Source organism: Mastomys coucha, unplaced genomic scaffold, assembly GCF_008632895.1.
Source record: "Mastomys coucha isolate ucsf_1 unplaced genomic scaffold, UCSF_Mcou_1 pScaffold16, whole genome shotgun sequence".
NCBI classification, from domain to species: domain Eukaryota; kingdom Metazoa; phylum Chordata; class Mammalia; order Rodentia; family Muridae; genus Mastomys; species Mastomys coucha.
Genome location: NW_022196898.1, coordinates 70,810,634 through 70,817,582, shown reverse-complemented (window position 1 = coordinate 70,817,582; position 6,949 = coordinate 70,810,634). Strand labels below are relative to the sequence as shown.

General features: G+C 39.9%; 1 protein-coding gene across 3 annotated transcripts in view; it reads left to right on the top strand.

Annotated features, from left to right (window-relative positions):
• The window catches only part of Synpo2 (synaptopodin 2), a 156,134-nt gene that overhangs the window by 109,288 nt on the left and 39,897 nt on the right, over window positions 1-6,949 (top strand). The window lies entirely within an intron of this gene.

The following is a 6,949-nucleotide window of genomic DNA, read 5'->3' as shown; positions in this document are numbered from 1 at the left end:
CCCTCCATGTGCAGTCTTTGGTTGGTGGTTGAGAGCCTGGGAGCTCTGAGGGTACTAGTTAGTTCATGATAACTGATTTCTTATTAACAAAATACAGAGACTGCGGCAGGATGCACAAGGCCTGTGCAGGTCTAAGCCAGATGGGGTCCCAAGGCTGAGAGGGAAGTAGACACAACCCCCCATCCGTAGCCCAGATGCTATCTCCAACTGATAACTACCCATCAAGAGAAATTAACGTTTTCTCCTGGAGACTCATAGATTATGTAAGCCACACTTAAGGGCAGGCCCCATGCCCAGCAGTAGTTGGCCAACGCAAAACAAATTCAATGGTATTCCAGGGTATTTTCTGTCCCTTTGTTTGGCCTTTTAAAAAAACAAAACAAAACAAAAAACAAAACAAAAACAAAAAACAAACAAACAAACAAAAAAACAATCTTACTGGCCTTTGGTTATATATGATAATTCCCAGGTCTTTGGTTATATATTATATATTATAGTTCCTGATTTTGTCTTTTCATGACATTTCTGTGTGTGCAAATGTGTGTCTCTGCATCTCTTGCTTTTTCGGTTCTTTTTTTCCCCCCTCTTGGTTGGTCTGTTTGTTTTGTCTTATTCTGGTTTGGTTTTTATTTTACTTTTTAAAATATATGTTTGTTTTTTAGTGAGAGAGAGAGAGAAAGGGTATGGACTTAGGGAGGTGGGGAGCTGGAGGAAACTAGGAAGAACTGGGTGGGGGAGGGGAAAATGTAATCAGAAACATATTTGTCTCAGTGAGGGTTTTACTGCTGTGAACAGACACCATGACCAAGGCAATTTTATAAGGACAACATTTAGATGGGGCTGACTTACAGGTTCAGAGGTTCAGTCCGTTATCATCAAGGTGGGAGCATGGCAGCAACCAGGAAGGCATGGTGCAAGAGGAGCTGAGAGTTCTACATCTTTATCTGAAGGCTGCTAGCAGAATACTGGCTTCCGGGGCATGCTTTTTTTTTTTTTCTAACTGATAACTAACTACAAATATATTTAAATATTTTTGTCTTTATCATTATTCATGTATTTTATTTTATTTTATATTTGATTTAAGTTTTATTGTATTATGATGAGAAAAATTACATGATATCAATTTATCTGAATTTGTTAACATTTAAAAACATATTTTAAGTAAAAGGAATTAAATCACACTCTTGTTTCCCTTTTGTACCCCAACTCCTCCCAGAGACCCCCCTTCAATACCTACAATACCTTTTTTTGTCATATTCTTTAACATTTATAAAATATTATAACAATAAAAATGAGTATTATAAAAGTTGTTTGATATAAAACAACAATCAATTTAACAGTCTTATGTAGATACTTGTCTACAGCAATACTGAAAATACATGTGTTTTTCTCAATGTAAATTTTAAATAACTCCAAACATATTAACTGTATTTCAAAATAATATACCACTACTAGTATTTTCTTAAATGAACATAAATATATAAAGTCTTTTTGCTTTTTTTGTTTGTTTTGTATTTAGTAGAGCTTAAAATCTTGGCTCTTACTGTGGTACAAGCCCAAAATAAGAATAATTTTTAGACATTGGATTTCATTGTAATAAGGCTCTACTTCACATCACCAAAGGATTTTACCTCCATCATAGCTAGGCTGAGAGTTGACAGTTCTGCTGCACCAAGGAATGAATTGTGGTCATGAGTTTTGGATACAGACTTCCTGCTATGGTCAAAGCTATTGGACTTGAGTGAGTGACTTTATTCTCAGCCTACAGAGAACAGGTTACATTCACTTAAGAAATGGTGTGTGTATTAAGATGATCTATCCATAAAGTCATTCACCAACTTTCAATGAACAATGGTTCTGCTTGGAAGGTGGCACAGACATTAGGTGAGGGTAAGAATCTGGTTAATTGGCTGTGATAACTTAGAAAAGCATTCATCTCAGAGAAAGAGTAACTTATAAAGTCCTCTTCTTCAAACTTGATACAAGAGTTACAAAAGTCAAGCAAAGCATTCAGTCTCACTCTTTGTTGTTCTCTCACTCTTTGTTGTTCTCTTACAAGCCACCTCCCAATTTAATCGTTTATGTTTCTTTTGGCTGTATAAATACTTTTGAAATATGTAAGCTGTTCTGAAAACCATAGTATAGTGTAAAAACATGAAATAAACAATACTACTAATAAAGAGGCTGAGATAGGAGAAGCTTCAAGATCATTATGTTGTATACAGCAAGACACTGTCACATACAAACAAGCTGAAAGTATATGGATTGTACAATATTGGACCTATTTCTCCAATTACCAAATTAGAAGGACCATTGGATGACAGTCAACTAATTTCTAATTCCTAATATTTTTGGATTTCAAACTATTAGAATATGTTGGTAATATTAGTTTTCATATTAAGATATTTAAAAAAAGTAATTGTTACTTCCTGTTATTTTTGTTGTAATAGGTGGAATTAGGTTTGTGTGGGTTTGTTGAAAGATTACTTTCTTGCTTCTACTAGGGTGTGATTTTGCTCCTTATGTTGGTGTTTTCCATCTATTATCCTTTGTAGGGCTGGATTTGTGGAAAGATATTGTGTAAATTTTGCTTTGTCATGAAATATCTTGTTTTCTCCATCTATGGTAATTGAGAGTTTTTCTGGGTATAGTAGCAAAACTATATATTTGCTGGGCTGGCATTTGTGTTCTTGTGGGGTCTGTATGACATCTGCCCAGGATCTTCTAGCTTTCATAGTCTCTGGTGAGAAGTCTGGTGTAATTCTGATAGGCCTGCCTTTATATGTTACTTGACATTTTTCCTTTACTGCTTTTAAAATTCTTTTCTTGTTTAGTGCATTTGGTGTTTTGATTATTACGTGACGGGAGGAATTTCTTTTCTGGTCCAGTCTATTTGAGTTCTGTAGGCTCCTTCTATGTTCAGGGCATCTCTTTCTTTAGGTTAAGGAAGTTTTCTTCTATAATTTTGTTGAAGATATTTACTGGCCCATTATGTTGGAAGTCTTCACTTTCTTCTACACCTATTATCCTTAGGTTTGGTCTTCTCAGTGCGTCCTGGATTTCATGGATGTTCTGGGTTAGGAGCTTTTTGCTTTTTGCATTTTCTTTGACTGTGTGTCAATGTTTTCTATGGTGTCTTCTGCCCCTGAGATTCTCTCTTCTATCTCTTGTATTCTGTTGGTGATGCTTACATCTATGTTTCCTGATTTCTTTCCTAGGTTTTCTATCTCCAGGGTTGTCTCTCTTTCTGATTTCTTTCTTGTTTCTATTTCCATTTTTAGATTCTGGATGGTTTTGTTCATTTCCTTCAACCTGTTTGATTGTGTTTTCCTGTAGTTCTTTAAGGGATTTTTGTGTTTCCTCTTTAAGGACTTTTACCCGGGCACACCTTTAATCCCAGCATCTGGGAGGCAGAGGCAGGTGGATTTCTGAGTTCAAAGCCAGCCTGGTCTACAGAGTGAGTTCCAGGACAGCCAGGGCTACACAGAGAAACACTGTCTCAAAAGAAAAACAAAAAAACCAAAAACCATAAAAACAACAACAAAAAGCCCACGCCTAGTGAAACACCTCCTCCAACAGGGCCACACCTCCTACTAATGCCATCCCTGGGCCACACCTCCTACTAATGCCATCCCCTGGGCCATACCTCCTACTAATTCCATCCCCAGGGCCGTACCTCCTACTAATGCCATCCCTGGGCCACACTTCCTACTAATGCCATCCCCTGGGCCAAGCATATACAAAACATCACACTATTGCATTAAAAAATGTATTTTCAATTAAAAAAGGAATTGAAAACCCTCAATATGAAGAATTATTTAATGATAGGTTGGGCATCCAGTGGGCAAATAAGAATTGAGGCTTGGAAAACCCAAATAATGAGTTCTGCTCCTACCTTTTCCTTATCAATTCCAACTAAACAGACTGTTTGTTAGGTTAATCCTTTGTAGGTTTTAGTCATGCTCCCCCACCTTATCCGTGGGTAGAATCCACACCCACATGCAGGTTCTGCCACTGAGCCGCATCCCGGTCACATGTGCATTCTTTTCTTTTTCTTTTTTTTAAAGATTTATTTATTTATTATATGTAAGTATACTGTAGCTGTCCTCAGACACTCCAGAAGAAAGCATCAGATCTCATTATGGATGGTCGTGAGCCATCATGTGGTTGCTGGGATTTGAACTCACGACCTTCGGAAGAGCAGTCGGTGCTGGTGCTCTTAACCGCTGAGCCATCTCTCCAGCCCAGCATTTTTTTTCTTAATACGTGCCTTTTTAAATGATCTCTTTAAAAAGTACCTTTCCCCCCACATTCTGTAATAAGTATTTGTTTAAAAAATAATTGTCCTATATAATTTAAGATCTCTGTGCAATCTTTCATAATTTAATGCAATAAAAAAAAATGTATGCCCAGGGACATACTCAACACAGACTCTGGTCTGCCCATGTTTTCTGAAACAGCTAAGACGTTTACATTCTCAGGAAGGAATGAGCCGTGAAGAATACCATTCCATGTTTGTAGCTGTGGGCTCTCTATCGCCTTGGTGCTGCCTCCGTCTCACTGCACGGTGGCTGCCTTGCCGCTGCTGGTTTTCTGCCTGTGGAATAGCATCGGTATGCAGCTTCCTGAGTTCTCTGCCCCCCGGATTAAAGCCCTCAATCCTACCACAGTTATTGTTCTAGGAACACTTCCAGAGCTGCCACCAGGCACACATTTTACTTTTATGGTGACTTGTTCCTAAGGGTAAGAACAACCATCCAAAAGGAAAAGTTTTTTATTCAATAAATAGCACACAGAGTTGTTGACAGGTCTGGAAGGGCGGAGTTTGGGAAGGGCCTCCAGTTAGTGACCTCAAAAATGGAGAGGGACTGGCTGCCTAAGGGTTTGGTAGCCCTTGGCTTAATAAGGACAGTGAGGAGCTGGGGTGTGCCTGCGACCTCAACTGGGTCCAGTTTTCAGTAACAGCCGTGGGACTGAGAAACCAGAAAAGTATCATCCAGCAGACTAGCACCAGCCAAACGGAAGCCACACAAGTGAATGGCTCTTTTCTTAGCTCAGTTCCAAAGAAAAGTTTCAGCCTGGAATGGAGGCACAGGCTTAAAATCTTAGCACATAGGAAGTAGAGGCAGGAAGATCAGGAGTTCAAGACCAGCCTGGGTTACAAGAGATCCTGTTTCATAATAGATACATAGATACATAGATAGGTAGAAAGATAGATAGATAGATAGATAGATAGATAGATAGATAGATAGATAGGTAGGTAGGTAGGTAGGTAGATAGATAGATAGATAGATAGATAGATAGATAGATAGATAGGTAGGTAGGTAGGTAGGTAGGTAGGTAGGTAGGTAGATAGATAGATAGATAGATAGATAGATAGATAGATAGATAGATAGATAGATAGATAGATGGTTCTTGCAAGTGTACCTGCTGTGCTGCCCTCCTTGGCTGGGGAGTGCCTAGGAAAACTGAATTTGTTTTGTCAGCTTCTGTCACACACACACACACACACACACGCACACACACACACACACACACAGAGTATGCTAGAAAACTGAGGCAAGAGTGGAGTCATCTCATTCCTTTGCCAGACATCTGCCCTGACAGTTCATTTACTCTGTTCTGCGCTATCTAGAGTGGGTTTTGTTTCTTGTACTGAAGATCTTACTTGGTTTATGTATTTATTTTTTGCTCTGTTGTAGTCTGCTCTTTGGCATCCTTTCCTTTCATACAATGTATTTTGCTCATATCCTTCCCTCCCCCAGCTGCTACCAGATCCAGGTTTGTTATCCTTCTTTCAAAAAAAAAAAAAAAAAGGAAAGAAAAAAAAGAAAAACAATACCACCCCCCCTCCCAAATTCAAACCAATTTTAAAAAGAAAACCAAGTAAAATTGGTCTTTTAGAAGACAGCAACATGGCTAGGAAACTATTGCTATTCTCTTTGAGGCAGTGTCTCACTCCCTGGGATCCTGCCTCAGACCGGAGTTCTGGGATTACAAGTGTGCACCACCCCGCCTGTCTTTTCCGTGGCTCTTGAGGCAAAATAGTTCTGTTTTGCAGACAAACATGGAGGTCAGTGAAGCAGAGCCACCGTAGTTAGTTGGGAATGCAGCACTGAAGGAATGTGGATGACTCCGAGGCTGAAGGGTCGGTTTTACTCAGACTCTGTAAAAGCTCCACTTGACAACCGTCAACGCCGCCGTGATGAATGGCACGTTTTCCCGATGAGCAACACATGCTTGCACGATAGACAACTCTGTAATGCTGGGGACTTGTTTATCTTCTAGGAATCAGTTTCTCATCTTGCTCTGCAAGCTCATAAAGCTGCTTAAACAAACCTCTGACATTTGATTGTTGAGAAAGGGAACCTCTGACTAAGAATGGGCCGTGAAGGGTACAGACTACAGAATCCATCCCAGCACTCCATGGCCTGGACAGCCTTAGGCCTAAAGATTCAAGTGCATAGCGTTGGAACACAGCAAAAGTGAAGGCCACGGAGCAAACTGACAGGAATTAGAACTATCCAGACCAAAGAGCACAGCCATTGCCAAATCAAAGTCCAGCAGACTCAGAGGGAGGCGTACCCCTTACTTCTTGTTCCCCGTGATCTTTGAACTGTTGCTAGTATTTTCTTTTGACCAACTCCAACCACCAAGAGCCAGAATGCAAGGGAGTCCAGTTTATCAGGCTCCAGGGCCACTGCACAAGGGAGCTAGAAAATAGCCTGCAAGGGTAGACTGGGGTTAACAGTACAGCATTTCAGCGGGATCACAGTTGCACAGGATGCTTGCCCCCAGCATCTGCAGTGTGAATGGGAGGCCCCTGCCATCACACTACTGTTCTGCACTCCCTTCTAGGTTTGTAGTCACTTGGTTTTCTCTTACATTTGGTGGCAGGCCTTCTATACAGGGCTGTTATTTCTATTTTTTATTATTTCTAATTATCACC